At 47.1% G+C, this 26,590-nt stretch overlaps 1 long non-coding RNA gene across 1 annotated transcript in view; it reads left to right on the top strand.

Annotated features, from left to right (window-relative positions):
- The window catches only part of LOC115084279, a 169,414-nt gene that overhangs the window by 104,670 nt on the left and 38,154 nt on the right, over positions 1–26,590 (top strand). The window contains exon 2 of the long non-coding RNA XR_003854513.1: positions 7,280–7,373. This is a non-coding gene — a long non-coding RNA (uncharacterized LOC115084279). The remainder of the gene's footprint in view (positions 1–7,279; positions 7,374–26,590) is intronic.

Below are 26,590 nucleotides of genomic sequence, written 5' to 3'. Positions count from 1 at the left end.
GGACACAGACGCGACCCAGCCTGTAATTGCCATTGAACGTGCGCGTCGAGCTTTGGGTCCACGGACTGATAATAAGGCTCGGGATATTATTATATGCCTTGGTAATTTTTCACAGAAGACACGAATTTACGAGGCCTCGCGCTCTCAACCAACGTGGCAGAGGGAAGGCGCCGAAATAGCCATATTCCAGGATCTGGCCCCAATAACTTTAAAGAAAAGGTTTGACCTTCATGAGGCCACCAGAGCATTGTGTGGAGCCCAGGTACGCTACCGGTGGACCTTCCCATTTGGACTGTCTTTCACCCTACAAGGCACCACATATCGCATTAAAACTATGCAGGAGGCAGCGGAGGCGTTTAAGTCTGCAGGCCTCCCGGTTACCTTTACTTTACCTGCCACAACAACAACGCAACCGGAGAGGGGTCCTTATCTATGCTGACAGCGGGTAACTAATGGTCGTAGACGACTGCGTCGCCAACCTGATGACCAAGGACACACTTTGGATGAACAAGGGTGAACTTAATGACTGTAGGAGGAACTATAACGTCTGTCACTCATAGTGGAGCGATCTCATGCGGGAAGTTCATAAAAGCTGAAGAGTTATGGTTGTCTGTGTCACTGGGATATGTTCTTTTATAATGTTTCAAGAATTTGTTCTCAAGATATCATTGGTAATGTATGATTACTGCTGTTACTGTTCCTTGTATGCCATACATTACATTTTTGTTACATGGGACGGCGGGAGGATGGCTATTGGGTGGGTTGAGCTAATTTCATGTTGTTCTCCACGTGCACTGATGCCCCCACGGGAAGGGGATTCTGCCGAGGTGGTTGGGCAGATATTAAGTTAGATGTGGGGATTTCTGGGATGCAATGTCAAACTATGCTTGTTATAGGATTTGCATATCTTTTGACTAGTGCAATCTATCATATGTTATATGGAAATGCTCACAGTTACTGTATGGAACAATTGATGGTTAAATGGTTAAAATTATTTCTATGAATGTCAAGGGCCTACACACTCATCGGAAACGCCAATTACTCTTCCAAGAGCTGGACATTTTACATGCAGACATTGTGCTCCTACAGGAGACCCATCTTAGACAGCACCATGTAAAACTCCTCAAACATTAAGAATTACCCAACTCAGTTTTTTGCATATAGCTCACAAGGATCCAAATACACTGGAGTAGCTACATTAATTTCGTCCTCAGTAGTGCATGAAGTGTTACATAGATATAAGGATCCGGGAGGTCGTATACTATTGGTGACATTAAGATTAGGGCAATTGACATTTACTATTGCTAATATTTATGCCCCTAACACCGCTCAGTTACTCTTTTTGCGCCAACTAGAGGATTGTTTACTAATTAGGACGAACCAACAGTTGATTATGGGGGGTGATTTCACTATGACGTTGAAGCCTCATCTGGATAATTCACATTTGGGAACATCTACTGCCAGAGCGGCCAGGCATGAACTTTTACATATGCTGGACAGATGGAATGTCGTAGATGTCTGGAGACAGCGCTTTCTGACCTCCAGGCAGTACACTTATTACTCCCATGCTCACAATACCTACACTCGTATCGTCTACCTTTTTGTGGACAAAAGCCTACAGAATGATGTTAAGGTGGAAATAGAGCCGATAACCTGGAGCGACCATGCCCCTGTGTGGTTAGATATTACCTTAAAGGACATGACACGAGGTACTCAATACTGGCGTTTAAACGAGAGCTTACTAGAGAATGTATTATTTGTAAAGAGGTTGGATGGGCTGTTGAGAGAGTATTTTCGAAACCAAGACAATATGGAATCCTCCTCTATGGCAATCTGGGATTGCTCTAAGGCATATGTCAGAGGAGAAATGATTTCTAGAGCTGCTTATTGCAAATGTAATAGGGAAAAACAGAGAAATCTACTCACGCAGGAGATCAAAGCCTTATCTGCGCAGCACATGCAGAGACCTACGATTACTATTTATAAGCAACTCACCATAGCACGACAAGCCCTCCAAACCCTAGATAACACCCAAATAGCTCATGCCTTGAATATAACTAAGCAAGTCTATTTTGAAGGGGGTAACAAGGCTGGACGCTTGCTTGCACAACGTCTTAAAGGAGAACTTCTTCGTAATAGTATTGCCAAAATTAAGTCCGAAAACGGAATACTGGTCACGAACTCCCAAGATATACACCAGTGCTTTACAAATTTTTATGCAAATTTATATAAATCTCACAGTGATATTTCGATAGCCGACATAGATGACTACTTACGCAAGACGTCCGTCCCTTCCCTGACAGAGGCACAACGTGTTCGCTTAGATAGACCTATCACCCTGATAGAAGTTCAACAGGCGATCAAAGCTCTGAAGGCTGGTAAGGCACCAGGCCTCGATGGCCTGACCAGTAAATACTTCTTAATCAATTTTCCAAATCTGCAGTTTTCTTCTTTAGCTGGTAATTTTCAACAGTTCACATGTCTCCTGTTTGCTTTTGAGAAAATCATCTTGGGCCTTGACATGGTTATTGATCTCCCTCTGAATTTCGCTCATTAAATTCAAGAGTTCTTTATCGTGCCTTATATTGCAGAACCATTCTTTGAATTCTGCATGGGAGGATATATCTTGCTGTGTAAACGGTATTACACCAGTGGAGCCTTATTCAGGAGCTAGGCCTTCCGGTACATCCATCTCCCCAATCTCTGTGCCAGCAGCACCCCCCCCCTGTTTGTAATAAGAGAAGTGATGAAAATCAACTGTTTTCTTCTTGAAAGGCATTTTAGGATGTAATGGGTGCACTCTGATATCTTTCAGCTGGCATCCAATGCTGATGGCTTAGAAATGAAGCAGATTGGGAGGAAGTGACATCATTGTAGGCAATGGCTGCTTAAAGCGGTAGCTCCCGACTAGATATACTTACATCTCCTATTAATAGCTATATGTTTCGCCTGGTCTCCGAAGCTGCTGCAAGGAGAGTGTTTAAGCATTGCAACGATGGCGACTCAGAAGAAAAAAAAACAGATTTGAAGTAGTTTTCTTATGCTAGCATGTCAGCGCGCAGATTGGAGGGCCCAGACCATGAGGCACTCCCCACTAGCTTGAAGTTGGGAGAGACTCCCTCCAGAAGAGAATTCCAAAAGTGTTTTCAAGAGCTACAAGGCGATATGATGGTGATTAAAAGAGGAAATCGTTAGCTCCATGGCTGAGATTAAAATTACTTGGATTTGGGGAGATGCATAGAAGAGGACTAGTTGAGGCTGGATTACTGCACAACAGAGGTGATGCACTTTCATGAGGCATATGATAAAATGAATGCTGCACAGAGAGAGCTTCATGACCAGCTTGAAGATTTGGAAAATTGGATGGGGAGAGCCAGCCTAAGATTCATGTGGGTTCCTGAGAGTATGGAGACTTTTAAGGTAGGTATGTCGATTTTTTGGCCTGGAAAAGCGAGCTGATGAATCCTTTAAGGTACAACTAGAAAAGGCCCATCGGGCTTTGGGGACACCCTGTGGTAATTTGCCAAAAAATATTGTGGCCTGCTTTCACAAATTCCGGGTGAAGAAAAATTGTTAATGGCGGCACTGCAACATGGTGCTTTCACTTTGAAAGGATATAAAATTGAGATTTTTCAATATCTCTCTTCTGCTAGCATTCGTACAAGAAAATTTAAGGCAGTCCTTTCGGAGCTGCATACCAAAATGTATGCTATCAGGAGCTTTATCCATTTGCATTCAACTTCACTAGTTAAGGGGTCACCTCCAAGGTCCAAATGGTATCTGAAGCGATAGAGATCATGAAGACTGCAGGGATGGAAATATCAAAGGGAGAATCTAGTCAACAGGACATCAGACATAAGCATGCAGAAATGAAGCCCTCCAGATGGCAGAGAGTGGCGAATTGAGGCAAGAGACTGAAGAGACAATCGAGTGGACCTTCTCAGTTTTCTTCAACTCAAGAGGACCCAGCTTGAAGGACACTTTATTTAAGGGTTTATTCTTAACGGGTAACTTGCTTTCAATGCTTTCACTGCTTTATTATCTTTGGAAGCAGCAGTTCAGTTTACTTAAATTTAACTGGGGATGTTAACCTTTAGCTTGATTCAGATTATGAATCTGTTCTAATATTCGGGGGTGAGATTGGGGTGGTAGTTCCAGATGGTGCCATTCCTCATAGAGGAGATTGGCCACTGCAGGGACTGGTGGCTTGCAAGGGGGTGGGCTGGGAGGCAGGGGAATTAATTTGGGATGGGGTGATGATGTTGAGGGAGCGCAGTGTGCAGTCATTTTGATACTAGATGAGTTTATACAGAGATCAATGAGGGGTAAAAGGGTGTCGATGGTTTTATGTATGTTGCTACTTGAGGTTTGGTTTTTAATATGGGTATATTGACAATTATTTTGATAAATACTAAAGGACTAAATTCTCCTGGTAAGAGGAGTTTATTTTTTCAGGAAGTGAAACATTTGCAGGCATCAGTAGTCTTCTGCCAGGAGACCCAACTTAGAAGGCATAATGAAGGTGTACTTAGATTCCAGCAGTTCACTAAACAATATCTAGCTTCTGCAATGGTACGAAACAAATATTGTGGAGTGGGAATATCATTCTCAAAACATTTAGAGGTTGATGTTAAGGTAACCTTGAAAGACACTGAGGGGAGATTTATAGCACTTAAATCCCTTAGAATGTATTCAGAGTTTGAGATCTCATCTACCCTTCAGGGTTGCTAAATATTGGGTGAAATATCTTGGGGTGTGAATTGGTCCAGAGGGTGATCAGTTATTCCATTTGAATTGTGATAATTTGGCTAAGAATATTTTTAGTGACTTTGATAAGTGAGACCGTTTGGAAATCTCTTGGTTGGACCATTTGCTCCTAATTTTGGAGCAAGGTTCTTTTTTGAATAAGATCTCTAGGATGGTTGGGCAGAGGTGATTTCAACCTCAGTCGCTACCCCTATCTGGATAATTCTTATAGGGAGGCTGAGGGATCCCGTATTTCATGTGCAACTCTTAAACACATCATATAAGACAGAGGGTTTGTGGATATTTGGTGTGTAACACATCCAGTAATTTGCAACTATACTTTCTTTTCTAAAGTCCACCAATTTTAATCTTGGATTATTTCTTAATAGATAAAACCTTGGTAGACAGTACAGTAGATGTGGGAATGGATAATATTACATGGTCATATCACATCCCTACTTGGGTATCCTTTGGTCTCTCTCCAGATTGTGGGGGCAGGTCATTTTGGCATTTGAATGATAGTTTACTGGATGATGCAGTTTATGTGGAGCAGCTGGTGAAGGAGATACAGGAATATTTTGTAGATTGAGACTCCTAACTGCAATCCAGTCACTTTGTTGAACAGGTAACACTTCTGAAAGGCGATGGTTGTTGCCATGTGACTAATCTGCTTCGCTAGAGACTGGAAATCTCTCTCTACCGCATGGATGCTGTTTCTAGCAAGGTTGTTGGTTCCCAGATGAATGATAATATCAGCTTTATAGTCTTTGCTTTCTTCTTTGATCACTTTGACTATTTGAATAGCATTTCTGCTGGCAGATGATCCTGGGAGGGATTTAACTGTAGTGTTTCCCTCGCTAAGAGTTCCCAGATTAGTGCCTCTGATGACAGAGTCACCCAGCACAATGAGCTTTTTCTTTTGGTTACTGATTCTATTATGGAATTTCTGTATGCATTGGGTTTCTTCTTTCTTTTCAGATAACACTTCAATCTCTTTCGCAAGAGCTTCTCCAATATCTAATACAGAGAAGGCATTTTGTACTTGTATCACTTGATACAGTGTGTGTCTCCTCATCACAGGTCTAATTCTACCGGAGCCCACTGTAATCCTGTTGTTTTTTGAGTTCCTTAATGCCCTGTGTGGGTGGGTGTGTGTGTGTGGGGGGGGTAGATCTGCGGGCTGCCCAGCTGTGAAGAACGGGTGTCTGTGGGTCACAGGTCTTTTCCTACCTGAGCCCACTGTAAACCCCTTTTTCTTTGATTTATGGTTTTTCTCTGGTAATGGAGAGTTAATACCTGAATAATGTAAAGTGGGTGAAACTTTCTTTATTGCAGCTAATTCAGCTTTAACTTCAGCCAGCTCCTTTTTCAAGGAAGAGAGTTCTGAACAAATGGGGTAAGCCCTAAGTTTCCAGATTATTTCCCTCAGCATAAAGGCTCCACAATAGTTGCATTGGATAGTTCTCATTTTGGTAAATTTATTTAATGGATAACACCTAAGGAAATACCAATGTACTAATTTATCTAGTTGCCAGTTATGTATTTAGGCAGACTATATCAGAAAAACAAACCTAGGGCTGGGTGGGTATAGGGACATGGTGGGAGGGAGTTAAACAGTTAACACTTAGCCAGAGGTGTTTACTGGACACTGTATCTGCTATTGATTTTGAACAGACCCTCCCCCAGATTTGGCTAGCTAATTTAAGCTTTTTTCTTGGCTCTCCCCAAGAAGTTGGACTCTGGCTGTCTCCTTCAATTTCAAAGCAGACTGAATTTGATTACCCCCTGGAATGCACTAAGTCAGTTGCCAATAGCTGTTTAGCCCAACCCTTTTTTTGTATATTTTTTGTTTTTTGCTTAGACAAACATACAGCAATTTAAAGCAGCAATAGTGTCAGCAGAGTTCCTTGAATCCATTTGCATGCGAACCCAAAGTGTTACTGAACTCTGTGTTTTCTTTTTCTTCATCTGAATATGCAGCAGCATGGCTATGCTGCTGAATATCCCTATAAAAATCGCCACTTAGCTGGATAACTCATTTCCAGCTAAGTTTTTAGACTGGCTATTAAGCATGTCTAACTTATCCATCTACTGTAGATGGAGAAGTCCAAATATCAATACTTATCCAGGCTCTTCCCTGATCCACCCATTATCTGCCCATTAGATATCCAGCTAAGTAGTGACTGCTGAAAGTAGCTGGATATTCAGCAGCCGCCATTTAGCCAGGTAAGTCACTACTTGTCTAAGTATAGAATTTTGACCTCTAAATCTGCTGTTCAGCAGTGGCAAAGACTCCTCTCTCATTGAAGCTGTGAATACTGCCTCTTCAGCATCTCTATTACCAGCCGGCCTACAAAGCACTTTCGGTCTTTTCAGATAAACAGAATCCTATTATGTGAACATATTCAGCATTTGAATTGGGTATCAGGAGTTTTGTAAAGAGTCTACTATCTTGAAAGTGCTTGAAAAATTCTTCTTTTTGTATTTACCAAACTTTTAAATTGCTTTAAAACAGTACTGTTTCTGTTTTCAGATTGGGCTGGTTTAGATGAGGATGAAGATGCACATGTTTGGGAAGATAATTGGGATGATGATAATGTTGAAGATGATTTCTCCAATCAGTTAAGGTAATATTACATGTAAAGTTAAGGGTATGTGTGTATGCTTGTAGCTTGTTAGTTGGTATAGTCTAAAAGTATATTTCATGAATGCTTAAATAAGTATATCTTAAAGTTGTCTAGGTAATTTTATTCTTTTTTTTCTGTTGAGGGTTTTTTAAAATCACATAGATTTGGATAACCAGAAACATGTTTTCAGCTGTTCTTCCAAAAGTGTCTAAATATTCTGTTTTTGTTAAGTTTAAACATGTTTATTAGGACCAAACAGCATAATAACAGTATTGATAACACTTTATGAAAAACGAACAAGTCTGCTGACACATATGGTAAATGTATCCGCGTACATACAGGCCGATACAGTAAAAGTTCGCGGGAGAGCGGGCGAGCGCCTGCTCCCCCGGCACGCGCACAGGCCACTTTCCTGTGTGCGCGATTCAGTAAACCAAAATATTTAAATTAGGGCCCGCGGTAAAAAGAGGCGCTAGGGACACTAGCGCGTCCCTAGCGCCTCTTTTTGGACAGGAGCAGCGGCTGTCAGCAGGTTTGGCAGCCGATGCTCAATTTTGCTGGCATCTGTTCTCAAGCCCTCTGACAGCCATGGGTTCGGAAACTGGACGCCGGCAAAATTGAGCGTCTGGTTTTCAAGCTGCGGGCTGCTTTTAAAATTTTTTTTTTTTTTTTTACTTTTTTTAACTTTTGGGACCTCCGACTTAATATCACCATGATATTAAGTCGGAGGGTGCACAGAAAAGCAGTTTTTACTGCTTTTCTGTGCACTTCCCCGGCGCTGGCAGAAATTAACACCTACCTTTGGGTAGGCTCTAATTTCTTAAAGTAAAATGTGCGGCTTGGCTGCACATTTTACTTCCTGTATCGCGCGGGAATGACTAATAGGGCCATCAACATGCATTTGCATGTTGCAGGCGCTATTAGTCTCGAGGGGGTTGGGACACGCGTTTTCGATGCGCTATTACCCCTTACTGAATAAGGGGTATAGCTAGTGCGTCGAAAACGCGCATCCAAACACTGGAACGCACTGTACTGTATCGGCCTGATAGTAACTAGTAATCAATAATCAAAAAGAACAGAAGTGCGGGGACAATGCCAGACTCTGGTGCATCGCCCTCTGTTTGCTTTTTATCTTTTTATTTACCTGCCACTTCTGTTAGTTGCTACAGAACTTATGAAAAAGAGTATATCGGGTATGCAGATATAGCTCTTCATTTTCACTTAGAGGTGATACTGCAAAATTCACCATTGTGCCAGTTATAAGTAACAAAATTCTTTCAATTTTATTGAATTTTTCCATTCCATTGTTGTGTTTGTGGCATTGTGGACCGTTAGTCGCTGTGGAGATGACTCCTCCCATGGGGAGAGGCCCCGTGGGGAACCACAGCGATAGGCTAACCTCAGAGAGCAGACACTTGTAGGTGGAAAGCTTTATTGTACTGCTGTAGATAGATGGTATGAGGGCAACAAAACAGGATTAGCAGCCAGATGTCCAAATGGTTTCCTTTATTGGGTAGTAACACGAATATATGAACAATGCCCAACTCTGGCCGAGTTTCGCCCTCTTACAATGGGGCTACATCAGGGGCTCTACTTGAGTCGTGTTATGATGACAATCCAAGTCTTAAAAAAGACTATGCAACAAAAGGTTATTGGAAAGGCTGATTAAACTCTCAATGACAGCGGTACCTCAGTTTCTTATTTCATAAACAACACAAGGGTTGCAAATGTGGTTTTGATTCGAGTTAACAAGGGAAAGCCACACTGCCGCCCGTGTTTGTCTTTACAACCACATCAAAGAATTTCGGCACATTTGCAAGCCTTCTGGCCATCGACCGTACCGCGGCTCGATTTTTTGCCATGGCATCACGGTGCCCGAACTGTAGTCGCACCATGTCCATCACAGACCCCCATAAAGTCTGTGTTATGTGTCCAGGACGCGAGCACGATGTCTTGACCTGCACCAAATGTGCCCTTATGACACCAAAAGGTCACAAGGCCAGAATGGAGAAGATGGAACTTCTCTTCCGTGCTCAAACCCCGACTCCATCCATTGCATCAATGTCGTCAGAACCGGCACCGTCAACTTCACGCCAGCATCGACCACCAGCTGGTGACCGTCCGGCATCGACGATATCGCGGCCTTCGACACCCTCTACTCTCCCTTAGGACCGAGGGGATCATAGAGACAAACATGGCCATCGACATCATAAGTCTCCGGCCATCGAGGGAGCGAAATCATCGACCACGCCATCGTCCGAGCCGCTGTCGAAGAAACCCCATCCAGAAAAGGCACCGACCTTTTTGGCGACCGAGGCAACCCTCCCCCGATGGGGCATCGGGAGCCGTGACTCCGCCTTTAACGGTGGTCCCTCCGGCTATGCCTCTGCCTCCTTCTTCTGTTACGGAGCCAGGGCTGCTTGCTCCAGTTCTCCGAGAAGAACTGGACCGGATTCTTCAGGAGGCCATTGACAAGGCGATGCAATGACTCCAGGTTCCACGACACCGGTACCGATTGCGGAACCGTCCACCGACCCGTTTCTGACAGCATTGGCACCGCTGCTTTCCAGGATGGAAGTGCTCATTGCCGCTTTTCCATCGATGGACCCTGGGTCGCAGATGGCTCCGGTGCCCTCCCCGCTTACATTGTCATCGGGAGGAGAAACACCGTTTCGCATCCCTCCATCAGGAGTTCTGCCTCAGCCATCGATGCCGATATGTCCCTCACCACCAATCCAACCATCGGTGCCGATACATCCCTTGGTGCCACCGACCCATCCATCGTTGCCCTCGATGCCTGTGCCGATGCCTTCATTGGTGCCTCAGATTCCTTTGGAGCCTAGGCCAGGACCTTCAGGTATCCCACCAGCCCGTCCCCCTCTACGTCCTAGAGGGACAGGGGCTGATCCTTATGATACCTGGACTGATGATTCCACGCCAGACACAGGTGATTTACCTTCACCTCTTTCACCCACTGAAAGTAGGAAGCGTTCTCCTCCAGAGGACCTCTCCTTTATAAATTTTGTGAAGGAAATGTCTGAATTGGTTCCCTTCCAGTTGCAGACTGAACAGGATGACAGACATCAGATGATGGAGTTGCTCCAATTCTTGGATGCTCCTAAAGAAATAACCTCCATTCCTATCCACCAGGTTCTTCTAGCTCTTCTCAAAAGAACTGGGAACATCCAGGATCCATTGCTCCAGTGCATAGAAAGGCTGACACTACCTACTTGGTGCAGTCGGCTCCAGGCTTTCAGAAAACTTAATTGGATCACCAATCTGTAGTTGTTGAATCTGCACAAAAGAGAGCAAAAAGATCAAAGCTTCACACTTCTTTCCCCCTGGCAAGGAACAGAAGTTTCTAGATGCAATTGGACGCCGAGTATTCCAAGGCTCAGTGCTCATCTCCCGGATTGCCGCTTATCAGCTGTATATGACCCAATATAATAGGGTTATTTTTAAGCCGATACAAGACTTGACAGATACCCTGCCTCAACAATTCCAAGATCAGCTTCAAACCCTAATAAACAAGGGTTTTGAGGCAGGCAAGCATGAGATCAGATCATCCTATGATATCTTCGATACTGCTACCAGAGTGTCTGCAGCAGCTATTTCGGCAAAGAGAGGGGCCTGGCTCAAGTCTTCTGACCTTCGCCCTGAGGTACAAGACAGGTAATCTGACCTACCCTGTGTGGGTGATAACCTATTTGGAGAGCAGATTCAACGGACAGTGGCGGAACTTGACCATCATGAGACTCTCAGACAGCTCTTTTTGATTCCTCCTGACTACTCTTCGAAACAGCCCTTCCGAAAGGACTCTAATAAGTCCTTCTTCCGGCCAGAAAAGTCCTACCCACCCACCAACCAGATCCCGTGCCTCGAGACCTTTTCAAAAAGCTCAGTCTCATCAAACACGAAAACAAAAGGTTTTTGACTTCCACCTAGAGAGCAGAAGCCAGTTTCCACTGCCTCACATACCAGTGGGAGGTCGATTGTGCCACTTCACAACATATGGCACTCAATCACCTCAAACCAATGGGTACTGGCGATAATTGCTCAGGGTTACCTTCTCAACTTTCTCTCCATGCCACCGGACTCCCCACCTCTACCGATGTGGAGACATCCGATCACTCCTTCCTTCTGGATCAAGAGGTCTCCCTCCTCCAGTCCAGGGCAATAGAACCCGTACCATATTCTCAGCACGGCCTAAGGTTCTATTCCCTGTACTTTCTAATCGCCAAAAGATCGGGAGGCGTTCGTCCTTTTCTGGACCTACAGGCCCTCAACAAGTACCTCCAGCGAGAGAAGTTCAAGATGGTACCTTAGGCCTCGCTTCTTTCCTCTTCTACAAAGAGGAGACTGGCTCTGCTCTCTTGACCTCCAGGACGCATACACTCATATTGCGATAACTCCATCTCATCGCAAATACCTGAGGTTTCTAGTAGGCCCCAAGCACTATCAATACCGAGTGCTTCCATTTGGCCTAGCATCTGTGCCACGAGTCTTCACAAAATGCCTCGTAATAGTTGCAGCCTTTCTCAGGACCCAAGGTGTACACGTCTACCCCTATCTAGACAACTGGTTAATCAGGGCTTCCACTCAGCACGCTGCTCTGTCGTCCCTCAATCTAACCCTAAACACTCTAATTTCATTAGGATTTCTTGTCAGCTACAACAAATCCTTCTTAGTCCCATCTCAATCCTTATCGTTCATTGGGGGCAGACTTGGACACCTTCGCAGGCAAAGGGCTTTTCTGCCTCAACAGCGAGCTCTCACTCTCGTGTCTCTTGCTCACCAGCTGCAGTCTCAGCACTCCGCAACTGCACCCACTTTCTCATCCTCCTGGGACACATGGCGTCCTCAGTTCAGGTCACACCAATGGCCCGCTTGGCCATGAGAGTCATGCAGTGGACTCTAAGGTCTCAATGGACTCAAAGCATTCAGCCCCTGTCGACCATTGTCCACGTAACCGTCTCGAGGATACTGGGGAGGTCGGCGTTGGTTGGCGGAAGCTGCCATTCTTCCAATGATTGACAGTGCAGGGAAAAAAGAGGTGAGCATGAGAGGTCGCAGCCGTCTGTGACCGGGCGCAACAGGACTTAGGTGGCTTCTGAGGCAACGCCTGTGTAGGAACTCCCGCACATACTCAGTAGAGCCCAAAGCTGTAGTAGCTTGGTGAAACAGATCTGTTCAGTGCCACCGGATGGCGTTCACCCACAGATCATGGCTAATTCATCCTACTATCTACAGGAAACACAGTTTATAGTAAGAAAACTTGTTTTTTACACAGTGTGCTAAAATATGTTCGGGCATTTATACATATTGTGATGTCCATCTTTATACTCCTTTCCCTAAATAGGACTCTTCTAAAAAAAAAAAAAAAAAATCAAACTTTTATATGAAAAACCAGTGAATCCCCACCCATCAAACAAATGTCATAAGTAGAATTTAAAAAGTGATACTTAACTGCATCTAGCATGAATATACCTAATGCTAAATGCATTTGGAAAAATGTTTATTATTTTAGAATATTTTTGCTAAATCTTCAAAACTACTGTTCCCTTTCTGGGAATTTATATAGACCTCTTCCACCTCACTATAGATAGATACAGTTTGCAAAACTTAGTCTGAATTGGAAAGCATTTAGTAGGGGTGTGCATTCGTTTTGAACGCATATGTAAATGCAAACTTTTTTTTTTTTAACTTAAAAAAGTGATGAGGCGCGTCAGGAGGCCCCCCCCAAGCTGGCCAAAAGTTCCGGTTGGGTCCAACGAAGGGTCCGGGAGCGGAACCACGGTAGACCACGTGACGTCCGCGTCACGTCGGAGTGACGCTGACGTCACGTGCTCCTCGCAAAGGAATACAGGAATGGCTTCCTGACTCCCCGCTGGACCACCAGGGAGTTTTGGTAAGTCTTGGGGGGGGATTAAGGAGGGTGAGGGGTTTAGATTTTTATTTAGGGAACCGGTGCACGTATGGACATAGCCTCAAACTTATGGAATTCTACATATGTCCATATTGACCGAAATTGACCCTCACCTTCGACTTATGGACTTATGAACATAAACTTTTTGTCTGCACATCCCTAGCATTTAGTATATTATAAAAAATGAGAATTTAAGCTATTTTCTCATCTTGCTGTCTAGACTGAACACTATACCTAGTATTAATGTAAGATCTGTATTGTAGAATATAAAGAAAGGTTATGTGTTATACAGAATGAGCTCAGAATCTTTACCAACTTCGTTAGGACATCTTACAAATATACTTGTGATAAAAATAAGTAGATATTCAAGTTACTAAAGAACAAAATCACAGTTCTCTTAAGATGGTGGTCAATTATATAACCTTTAATCTAAAAATAATGTGCTATTTAGTGTCTAGATTCTAGCTTTTTCTACTGGTTTCTAGAAGGTGGGGTAGGAAAAGTGTTAAAAGTCCAAATTCCAATTTTCATCTGCAACCCCTCCCAATTTGAACATTTTGGTTATTCAGTAAATTACATGCTTGGCTGTACCTGCAGAAAATGTTCTCTATTTGAATTTGTGGTTAGTGGAGATAAAACATTGGAGGTGGATCATCAAATGAGTGGAAAATGTACATTTTAACTGTAACCTTTTGTAATCATCTCATTAATGTCAAGTCATAGGTTTGAAATTAATGCATAGTAGAAGAGTAGGACAACTTAAGAATATATTCATTATGTCAGAAGTTTGATAGTGTGACAGTTGAAGTACAACAAATGTATTGCACTTGTTTACCAGTAAGTATTAAATAAAATAATATGGGGTAGATTTTAAAAGAAGCGAGCGCGCACACATGGACGCACCAATTTTATAACATACACATGCATGTTTTAAAATCTGGGGGCTGCATGCACATGCACGCCAGATTTTATAATCCGCACATGCATGTGCAAGGAGGGGGAGGGGACTTACGCAATTTCCTCACGGTGATGCATCCTGGTCTTCCCCAGTTCCCTCCCAGTCCACTCCAAATAAGGAACGGACTGGGAGGGAACTTGCCTAACCCCCTACCTAACCACCCCTTCCCTTCTCCCCACCCCCTAAACCCTACCTATTCCTTTTTTTCTGTTTCAGGGCCCGAACTGAAGTAAGTTGTGCACGCCGACAGCCGACCGAGCGAACAATGGTGCTGTCCTGGCCGGCCCTCCCTTTGCAGGAAGGCTGGCACTTGGGCACATATTGGCCTTTATGTGCATGGCCGGGCCTTGTTGAAAATTGGCTTGGCGAGCGCAAGTCCTGGCCATACGTGTAAAGGCTGGAATTTATGCATGCGGCCAAATAAAAATCTACCTGTAAATTACTGTGTTAAGGTTGCTTCCCCACAATACATACATCACTGGGACATAAGAACATAAGAAATTGCCATGCTGGGTCAGACCAAGGGTCCATCAAGCCCAGCATCCTGTTTCCAACAGAGGCCAAACCAGGCCATAAGAACCTGGCAATTATCAAAACACTAAGAAGATCCCATGCTACTGATGCAATTAATAGCATGGCTATTCCCTAAGTAACTTGATTAATAGCCGTTAATGGACTTCTCCAAGAACTTATCCAAACCTTTTTTGAACCCAGCTACACTAACTGCACTAACCACATTCTCTGGCAACAAATTCCAGAGCTTTATTGTGTGTTGAGTGAAAAAGAATTTTGTCCGATTAGTCTTAAATGTGCTACTTGCAAACTTCATGGAATGCCCCCTAGTCCTTCTATTATTCGAAAGTGTAAATAACTGAGTCACATCTACTTGTTCAAGACCTCTCATGATCTTAAAGACCTCTATCATATTCCCCCTCAGCCGTCTCTTCTCCAAGCTGAACAGCCCTAACCTCTTCAGACTTTCCTCATAGGGGAGCTGTTCCATCCCCTTTATCATTTTGGTTGCCCTTCTCTGTACCTTCTCCATTGCAACTATATCTTTTTTGAGATGCAGTGATCAGATTTGTACACAATATTCCAGGTGCGGTCTCACCATGGAGCGATATAGAGGCATTATGACATTTTCCGTTGTATTAACCATTCCCTTCCTAATAATTCCTAACATTCTGTTTGCTTTTTTGACTGCTGCAGCACACTGAGCTGACGATTTAAAGTATTATCCACTATGATGCCTAGATCTTTTTCCTGGGTGGTAGCTCCTAATATGGAACCTAACATCGTGTAACTACAGCAAGGGTTATTTTTCCCTATATGCAACACCTTGCACTTGTACACATTAAATTTCATCTGCCATTTGGATGCCCAATCTTCCAGTCTTGCAAGGTCCTCCTGTAATGTTTGTATAATAGCAGGTGGGAAAATTATACTGATCAGCATAATGAAATTTAATTTGAGGACCCTGAGAACATGTTTTGATGTTTCCTGAAAAATGACAAAGCTTAGGGCTGGATTTTCTAACACCGCAGGGATTTGTGAATCCCGTGGTAACGGGGGGCAAGGGGGCGAGACGAGGGGCAGTCCTGCGAAAGCCGGCAGCGATCGCATCACCGCGGTGTTATTGCTTTTGCATCCAATCTGGCTTTTGCATCCAATAGAGCCACCGTGAAAGGTGGTGCTATTGGGCGTGCTACTGGCAGCAATAACATGGCCTACCTTATCGCCGCCAGTGAAGTATTCGAGGAGTCCGCCCCGACGCTGCCCCGACTCCTCCTCTTCCGGTGCGGACTCCGCCCCTAGTAAGCTATCGCACGTTAGAAAATGAACCCCCTTAATTAGGAATTAGGAATAGAATGGTTGTGCCAAACAGTCACCTTCAAGCTTCACGGAGCTTTTTGACAAGAAAGCCTTCTATAACTTCACACCTGTATAGGTAATTGAAAGATTGAGATAGTACTTATAGCTTTTTGGTCTTACTATTTTGTTCTTATTTTCTAAAAGCAGAGCAATTGCTTTAAATAAGAGTAAAATTTCAGTGTCTTGTGGTCACCAAATTCTCACTCAAGCCAGTGAATGTTTAAAATGTATCTTCATCTGCAAGGAAAGTTTACCTTCATTAATAATAATAAGAGAATTTTCCATCAAAAAGCAAGGCTGAATTAGCCATCTGGCAGCACCGAACAGACTTGTTTCTCACAGGACAAGCAGGATGGTAGTCCTCACAAATGGGTGACATCGAGGATGGAGCCCAATCACGGAAAACTTCTGGAACTTTGACTGGCCCCTACTGGGCATGCCCAGCACGGCACCAACCCTGCAGCCAGCAGGGATCCCCCTTCAGTTTTCCTTTTTCCGCACAGCAGTAGCCACGCGGTTAAGGAGCTCTTACCACATTCCTGACAGGAATTTCTTCACGGACTTCTTTGAAGTTAAATTCGCCCCACAGGGGTCCCCCCTCTATCTAAGTTTAGCCCGCGGTTCTTCGGTAAGTTTTTTGCTGATTTTCCGTTGATTACCGTCGAGTTTGGCCCTCGCGGCCTGCTGGCCGTTGACCGTCCCACGGCTAAATTTTTGGTCAATGGCCATGGCGTCGGGGTTCCGTCTGTGCCCACACTGTTCGCGCACCATGTCCATCACAGACCCTCATAGAGTCTGTGTAATGTGTTTAGGCAGTGAGCATGATGTCCTGACTTGCACCAAATGTGCCCTTATGACACCAAAAGGTCGCAAAGCCAGAATGGAGAAGATGGGACTCCTCTTCCATGCTCACACTCCGCCGTCCATCGCATCGACATCCTCTGAACCGGCACCGTCGAAGTCACACCATCGTCGACAACCTCCCAGTGACCGTCTGCCATCGACGTCTCCACGGCCATCGACTCCCGTCCCTTCCCCCGGTGATCGAGGGGATCGGAGGGAGAAGCATCGCCATCGACATCGCAAGTCTCGGACCGTCGAGGAATCGAAGTCATTGACCTCGGTACCGTCCGAGCCTCCACCGAAGAAGTGTCGATCAGAAGTGGCACCATCCACTTCTGTCTCTGAGACACCGAGGCAACCCTCACCCAGTCGGGGTTTGGGAGCCGCGATTCCACTGGTGACTGTGGTCCCTCCAGCTCAGCCTCAGCCTCCCTCTTCCGCGGAGCCGGGTCTTGTTACCCCAGGCTGGTCCAGGAGGCCATCGACAAGGCGATGCAACGGTTCCAGATTCCTTCGGCACCGATTCCGGTACAGAGAGTGGAACCTGTTACCGACCCGATTCCAGCAGCGCTGGCACCGCTGCTTGCCCGGATGGAAGCACTCATGACCGCCCTTCCACCGGTGATACCTGGGTCACCGACAGCACCGGTGCGCTCCCCGATAGCAATCTCATCTGGTGGAGAAACACTGTATCGAATTCCTCCTTCGGGAGTTGTTCCACCGATGCAGTGTCGTCCTCGGGGGCGATACGCACATCAGCTCCACCGATGCCTTCGATGCTGGCACCAATGCCTCCGAAGGTATTCTTGATGCCCCCGATGATTTCTTCGAGTTTCTCGGAGCCTCAACCGGGACCTTCGGGTATCCAACCCCCTCGTGGTTCTACAGGTCAGCTACCTGATCCTTATGACACCTGGGGTGATGATACCTCCACAGACACCGATGATTTACCTTCACTACCCTCTCCTGCTGAAAGCAGAAAGTGTTCTCCCCCAGAGGACCTCTCTTTCATCAATTTTGTGAAGGAAATGTCAGAATTGGTCCCCTTTCAGCTTCAGTCGGAGCAAGATGACAGGCACCAGATGATGGAGCTACTCCAATTTCTGGATGCTCCTAAAGTCATCACTTCCATTCCAATTCATCAGGTTTTTCTGGACCTTCTAAAGAAGAATTGGGAAACTCCTGGATCTGTTGCTCCAGTAAACAAAAAAGCTGACTCTACTTACCTTGTACAGTCAGCACCTGGCTTTCAAAAACGTCAGCTAGACCACCACTCTGTAGTGGTAGAGTCAGCTCAAAAGAAAGCTAAAAGGATGAAGCCATACTCCTCTATACCTCCTACTAAGGAAAATAAGTTCCTAGATAGTATAGGCAGAAGAGTATACCAAGGGGCCATGCTCATTTCCAGGATAGCTTCTTATCAGCTGTACAAGACCCAATACAATAGGGTCATTTTCAAGCAGATACAGGAATTTTCAGATACCCTACCAGAACAAATCCAACAACAACTTCAAGCCCTGGTAGCTATGGGGTTTGAAGCCGGGAAGCATGAGATAAGAACAGCTTATGACATCTTCGATGCTTCTACTAGGGTGTCTGCTACGGCCATCTCAGCAAGACGCTGGGCTTGGCTTAAGTCTTCTGACCTTCGCCCAGAAGTTCAGGACAGGCTCTCTGACCTGCCCTGTTTAGGGGATAATTTGTTTGGTGAGCAAATTCAGCAAATAGTTGCTGAATTAAAGGACCATCATGAGACCCTTAAACAGCTCTCATCGATTCCTTCTGACTTCCCTTCTAAACAACCATTTAAGAAGGACACTAAAAAGTCATTCTTCCGTCCACGGAAGTACTATCCCCCACCAACTAAATCCAGGTCGACGAGGCCTTATCACAAAGCTCAGCCTCGCCAACCTCGAAAACAAAAGCCTGCAGCAGCTCCACAGCCAGGACCTGTGTCGGGGTTTTGACTACCACTTAGAGAGCAGATGCCTAATCCCTCTACCAAGCATAACAGTAGGAGGTCGATTAAGCCACTTTACAGAAAAATGGCATCTCATCACCACAGATCAATGGGTGCTGGCGATAATTGCACAGGGTTACCACCTAAACTTCCTAACTCTTCCTTCGGACTCTCCTCCTCTGCAAGCCTGGAGACTCACCGACCACTCTGTTCTTCTAGAACAGGAAGTTTCCCTTCTCCTCCAGTCAAACGCTATAGAACCCGTTCCTCTCTTACAACAAGGACTAGGGTTCTATTCCAGGTACTTTCTGATCCCAAAAAAGTCAGGAGGATTTCGACCAATCCTGGACCTACGGGCCCTCAACAAGTACCTTCACAGAGATAAGTTCAAGATGGTAACCCTGGGCTCGCTTCTCCCTCTGCTGCAAAGAGAGGACTGGCTCTGCTCTCTAGACCTAAAAGACGCTTATACCCACATTGCGATAGCTCAGGCTCATCGCAAATACCTCCGGTTTCTAGTAGGCCAAAACCACTATCAATACTGAGTGCTCCCATTTGGCCTAGCATCCGCAGCACGAGTTTTCACCAAATGTCTCGTGGTGGTTGCAGCGTTTCTCAGGAAGGAAGGTGTCCACGTCTACCCCTACTTGGACGATTGGTTAATCAGGGCCCCAACCCAGCAATCGCTCGGTCCTCCCTGACCCTGACCATTCAAACTCTAATTTCTCTAGGGTTTCTTGTCAATTACGAGAAATCTTACTTAGTCCCATCTCAAACCTTATCCTTCATTGGGGCAGACTTGGACACCTTACAGGCAAAAGCCTTCCTTCCTCATCAACGAGTCCAAACCCTTGTGTCCCTAGCTTGCCAGTTGCAGTCTCAACGCACAGCAACAGCTCGTCAATTCCTAATTCTGCTGGGACACATGGCGTCTTCAGTTTATGTGACTCCAATGGCCCGTCTGGCCATGAGAGTCATGCAATGGACTCTGAAATCACAATGGATTCAAGCCACTCAGCCTCTGTCGACCATTGTCCGCATTACCGACGCACTCCGTCTGTCTCTTGCCTGGTGGAAAAATCATTCCAACCTTCTACAAAGCTTACCCTTTCATCCACCGGATCCTCAAATAATTCTCACCACCGACGCTTCCAACGTCGGCTGGGGAGCCCATGTAAACAGTTTACAAACTCAAAGGATCCTGGTCCTCCAGAGGAAGTCAAAACACCAGATAAATTTCCTGGAGCTTCGAGCAATCTGATACACTCTCAGGGCTTTTCAAGATTGCCTATCAAATCACATAATCTTGATTCAGACAGACAACCAGGTGGCCATGTGGTACATCAACAAGCAGGGAGGCACAGGCTCCTTCCTTCTGTGTCAGGAAGCTGTACAGATTTGGGCAGAAGCCCTCTCCCGTTCGATGTACCTCAGGGCCACCTACTTGCCGGGGGTGGACAATGTCTTGGCAGACAAGCTGAGCCGTGTCTTCCAACCACACGAGTGGTCGCTCAACCCACTGGTAGCGACCTCTCTTTTCCAGCAATGGGGTTATCCCCACATAGACCTCTTTGCGTCCCCTCAGAACCACAAAGTGGACAATTACTGCTCTCTCATTTGGAGTCAGCACTCTCGGCCCAGAGATGCATTCTCCCTCACGTGGACAACCGGTCTGCTTTATGCATTCCCTCCACTTCCTCTTCTGTCGAAGACTCTCGTGAAGCTACGTCAGGACAGGGGAACCATGGTCCTGATAGCACCGCACTGGCCACGCCAAGTGTGGTTTCCCATTCTCCAGGATCTCTCCATCCGCAGGTACATTCCTTTGGGAATGGACCCGCATCTGATCACTCAAAACGGCGGATGCCTCCTCCATCCCAACCTCCAAGCCTTGTCTCTGACGGCATGGATGTTGAAAGGTTAATCCTTCAACCACTTAACCTTTCGGATTCAGTTTCTCGTGTCCTGATCAATTCACGAAAGCCTTCCACAAGCAAATCCTATTCCTATAAATGGAAAAGGTACACATCATGGTGCACTTCTCAGTCCCTTGATCCCTTTTCCTGTCCAATCCCTAAATTCTTGTACTATCTTTGGCATTTATCGGAATCAGGTCTATATAAAAATTATTAATAAATAAATAAATAAATAAATAAAGACCTCTTCCATTAGAATGCATGTCAGTGCGGTAGTCGCCTTCCATAACGGTTTCAGGGATGTCCCTATTTCAGTACTTACCCCTTGTAACACGTTTCTTAAAGGCTTGCTCCATATGAGGCCACCTTTACGTCCTCCAGCCCCATCTTGGGACCTTAATCTGGTTCTTGGTCAGCTTATGAAACCACCTTTCGAACCTGTTCACTCCTGTGACCTTAAATATCTCACATGGAAAGTGTTATTCCTTCTAGCTATCACTTCTGCTCGCAGAGTTAGTGAGTTACAGGCCCTAGTTACCTATCCGCCTTACACTAAACTCCTGCAGGACCGGGCGGTACTCCACACTCACCCTAAGTTTTTACCTAAGGTAGTTTCGGAGTTTCATGTTAATCAATCCATCATACTACCTATTTTCTTTCCCAGGCCCCACTCCAACTCCGGGGAACAGACTCTGCATACCCTCGACTGTAAACGAGCTCTAGCTTTCTATCTAGACCGTACAGTTGCCCACAGGAAGAGCACTCAATTATTCGTCTCTTTCCATCCCAACAAGTTAGGGCAACCTGTGGGTAAGCAGGCTCTTTCCTCCTGGTTGGCGGACTGCAACTCTTTTTGCTATCAGCAAGCAGGCATTCCTTTTCAAGACCGGGTTAAAGCACACTCTGTGAGGGCCATGGCGACTTCAGTAGCACACCTTCGATCGGTGCCGCTTCCTGACATCTGCAGGGCTGCTACCTGGAGCTCTCTCCATACATTTGCAGCCCACTACTGCTTGGACAAAGCTGGAAGACAGGATTCCATCTTCGGCCAATCTGTCTTGCGTAACCTTTTTCCAACCTGACGTTCCAACACCCTTCCGCCTACCCGATGGGGTGCGGATGTCCTCCACCAAATTCCACCCCAGTTCTTGTGCTGTTGCACGCCGTTGGGTACATTTGGTGCACGTTCGGACTTTCCTAGCATGTAGCAGATGGACTCAGGACCAATGGGTATAGTGTACTCGTGCTAGCAGATGGAGACGGATCAGATTTCAATCTGTCGTCAGCACCTAGTACATATACCCCTGCAGGAAGTGCAGAATCTCAGTATTTTTCCGTCTCCAAAGCAGTTAGGAGCTATCTTCACGCTCGCCGAGCATTAGAACAAAATTAAAGAACAAAACCTACCTGAAGACAAACCCTGCACTCCTGCGGTGATACCCTCGGGTCCCTCCCCCAGTTGAGTTTCCCGAGGTGATTTCCGTGGTCCCTCGGAGGTAAGAGCCTCGGTCCAGTGGCCGAATCGCGGCAGGGACCTAGCCCCCGAGCGAGAAGGGTTCAGGCGCGGCATAGAGGCAGCCTCGGTCCGGATCCGAATCGCGGCGAGGACTTAGCCCCCGAGCGAGAGGAGTTCGGGCGCGGCTGAGAGGCAGCGGTTGCATCCCCTCAAGCGAGGCGGTGAAGGTATTTACCCTCTCCCCCCGCAGCTGGAGACCGCCCGGGACGAAACCGGGAAGCGCCGAAGACAAGGTAAGGCGTACATCTTCTATTAACCGGTCTCCAAAGATCGAGGAGGAGCAGGGTCTGCCCACGTGGAGACCCTCCAAGGAGTTCGCCATATTGCCCGCACGCTCGCTGTCGCCATCTTGGCCTTCTTCGCCACCCGCCGCCCGATCGAGCACACAATTTAAGCTAAGTGCATATTATAGGCGCCCGAAAATAGCTGGGCGCTTATCTATGCTAGGCGCCCAATAATTGGGCGCGTATTATAGGCGGCAATTTTTGGGCGCGTATTGTAGGCGCCGATAGTTGGGCGCGCATTATGGGGCGGATTTTCAGAGCCCTGCTCGCCTAAATCCGCCCAAAACCGGGCGGATTTAGGCGAGCAGGGCCCTGCGCGCCAGTGAGCCTATTTTACATAGGCCTACCGGCGCGCGCAGAGCCCGGGACTCGCGTAAGTCCCGGGGTTCTCCGAGGGGGAAGTGTCGGGGGGCGTGTCGGGGGGCGGGCCCGGTCGTCGCAGCGTTTTGGGGGCGGGTATGGGGGCGTGGCTACGGCCCGGGGCGGGGGTCCGGGGGCGTGGCCGCGCCCTCCGTACCGCCCCCAGGTCGCGTCCCGGCGCGCAACAGGCCGCTGGCGCGCGGGGATTTACTTCTCCCTCAGGGAGGCGTAAATCCCTGGAGAAAGGTAAGGGGGGGGTGTAGACAGGGCCGGGCGGGTGGGTTAGGTAGAGGAAGGGAGGGGAAGGTGAGGGGAGGGCGTTAGAGGATTCCCTCCAAGGCCGCTCCGATTTCGGAGCGGTCCTTGGAGGGAACGGGGGTAGGCCTGCGCGGCTCGGCGCACGCCGGCTATACAAAATCAATAGCCTTGCGCGCGCCGATCCAGGTTTTTAGCAGATACGCGTGGCGCGTATCTACTAAAATCCCGCGTACTTTTGTTTGCGCCTGGAGCGCCAACAAAAGTACGCCAACGCGCCTTGTTTGAAAATCTACCCCTATAGGCGCACAAAATTTGGGCGCACATTCTTAGGCACACATTAAAACTTCCGCGCATAAGCTTCACGCACAGTACAAGGCGCATACCTACGGCTCGGAGCAAAACCGGCGCACATATACCAGACGCATGGAGCGCATAAGAGCTTATGCGTCCACAGAAGCGGCACCACCAGAAATAGGCATAAAAGCCCAAGGCCTCTGCCCTGCATGCCACATCAGAGCCGCACAGAGCGAGGAAACCAGAGTTCGGACCCAGCTAAGATGGTGGCTCCAGTCCAACCACATGAGCCGGGGATCAAGAATATCCTCCCCGACCTGGACCCTGCTCACCACAGATGCCAGCCTACACGGATGGGGAGCACACTGTGAAGAGCTAACCGCCCAAGGGCGGTGGAACGAAGTCGAGTCAGGGTGGAACATCAACCGATTAGAGGCATGGGCAGTCCGGCTAGCCTGCCTGCGGTTTGCCCACAGACTTCGAAACAAAGCGGTCAGAGTGATGTCGGACAACGCCACCACGGTGGCCTACATCAACAGGCAGGGCGGAACCAGAAGCCAACAGGTATCCTTAGAAATAGCCCCCCTGATGACCTGGGCGGAAGCAAATCTCCAGGACATCTCCGCCGTCCACATCACTGGGAAGGACAACACCACGGCAGACTACCTCAGCAGGGAAAGCCTAAACCCGGGAGAATGGAAGCTGTCAACCACAGCCTTCAAGATGATAGTGGATCGGTGGGGGACCCCAGACATGGATCTTCTGGCAAACAGATCCAACACCCAAGTATCCAGATACTTCAGTTGCAGGCGAGATCCGCAGTCACAAGGGATCGACGCCCTGGTACAGACCTGGCCACCGGGGACCCTCTTATACGCCTTTCCCCCATGGCCCTTGCTGGGTGCAATCATTCACAAGGCTCAACGACACAGAGGTCTAGTTCTTCTGATGGCCCCGGACTGGCCAAGAAGACCCTGGTACGCAGACATGAGAAGACTACTGGCAGGGGAACCCCTACCCCTGCCCCCACACAGGGACCTACTACAACAAGGTCCCATCCTTCACGAGGATCCAGCTCAATTCTCTCTTACGGTCTGGCCATTGAGAGGGCCCGACTGAGGAAGAGGGGATACTCGGGGGCAGTAATAGATACCTTCCTCCGAGCACGCAAGTTCTCCACATCGCTAACATATATAAGGATCTGGAGAGTATTTGAGGCCTGGTGCGAAGATCACAACATCAAACCACACTCCTCTAAAGTCCCCATAATTTTGGAATTCTTACAGAATGGACTCCAGAAGGGCCTGTCCCTCAACTCAATCAAGGTACAGGTGGCAGCGCTGTCATGCTACGGCCCCAGGAACAAGGGCGACAGCATAGCCGCGCACCCAGACATCTCAAGATTCCTGAAAGGGGTCAAACACATTCGCCTACCACTAAAGTGGCCAGTGCCCCTGTGGAACCTCAACTTCGTCCTGGAATTCCTAGCGGGACCCACCTTCAGACCCCTCCGTGGCCTGTCTCTCCGTCTACTAACCCTAAAGATGGTGTTTCTGCTGGCCGTATGCTCAGCCCGTCATATTTCAGAGCTACAAGCACTGTCCTGCCGTGATCCATTTCTCAGAATCACCCCGGGGACCATCCATCTACGCACGGTCTCCTCCTTCCTCCCCAAAGTGGTCTCACACTTCCACCTCAACCAAACCATTTCATTACCAACGATGGAAGGTTTGAAGAAGTCAGAAGAAGGCCGGTCTCTATGCCATCTCAACATCGGCAGACTACTATTCAGATACCTGGAAATGTCAGAACCGGTACGAAAGACGGACCACCTGTTCGTCCTGCACAGCGGGAAGAAAGCAAGGGGAAGCGGCCCTCACGGGCAACCATTGCTCGCTGGATCAAAGAAGTCATCAAGGCGGCCTACGTAGAAGCGGGAAAACCACCACTTCTACAGGTCAAGGCCCATTCCACCAGAGCCCACTTCTACAGGTCAAGGCCCATTCCACCAGAGCCCAGGCGGTTACCTGGGCAGAAACCAGAATGCTGTCACCTGCCGAGATCTGCAGGGCGGCAACGTGGTCCTCCATCCATACCTTCTCCAGATTCTACCGTCTGGATATCCAGGCTCGGGAGGTCACAGCATTTGCAAGAGCAATCCTTATTGGACCACGGGCAGCCTCCCAGCCAGTTCGGGACCAATGGGATGTATAAATTACTATTTGTCTTTACCTAAAGAAATTGAGGACATAGTAGTTTATACATCCCATTGGTCCTGAGTCCATCTGCTACACGCTAGGAAATGGAGAAATTACTTATCTGATAATTTCGTTTTCCTTAGTGTAGACAGATGGACTCAGCAGCCCACCCTCGGCTGCCGTTATACATGGTCGTTCATCGAATCAAGGTAAGCCATGTTTTACTTAACATAGGGCATCCACCTTGCTGGGTGTCGACGCTTTCCGGTTGAGGACACTGGCGGTCTCCAGCTATAGTCAATCAACCAATTCATCTAATTGGAGTAATCACATTAAGTTAATCAATCGGTCAGTCACACATATATCCATAATGCTTTGCAAGGAAGAATACTGAGATTCTGCACTTCCTGCAGGGGTATATGTACTAGGTGCTGACGTCAGATTGAAATCTGATCCGTCTCCAACTGCTAGCACGAGTACACTATACCCATTGGTCCTGAGTCCATCTGTCTACACTAAGGAAAACGAAATTATCAGGTAAGTAATTTCTCCAATCCTCAACTCGGTACTCACCCATTTGTGAGGACTACCATCCTGCTTGTCCTGTGAGAAAGCAAATGTTGCTTACCTGATGTAACAGGTGTTCTCACAGGACAGCAGGATGTTAGTCCTCACGAAACCTGCCCGCCGCCCCGCGGTGTTGGGTTCGTTTTCTTATTTTATTTTTCGGCACTGCCTGTAGCTTTGAAACAAGACTGAAGGGGGACCCCTGCTGGCTGCAGGGTTGGTGCTGTGCTGGGCATGCCCAGTAGGGGCCAGTCAAAGTTCCAGA

The sequence above is a fragment of the Rhinatrema bivittatum genome, chromosome 2 (genome assembly GCF_901001135.1).
Source record: "Rhinatrema bivittatum chromosome 2, aRhiBiv1.1, whole genome shotgun sequence".
Taxonomy (NCBI): domain Eukaryota; kingdom Metazoa; phylum Chordata; class Amphibia; order Gymnophiona; family Rhinatrematidae; genus Rhinatrema; species Rhinatrema bivittatum.
The sequence above is the reverse complement of the archived record's forward strand: the minus strand, read 5'-3'. Positions and strand labels throughout refer to the sequence as shown.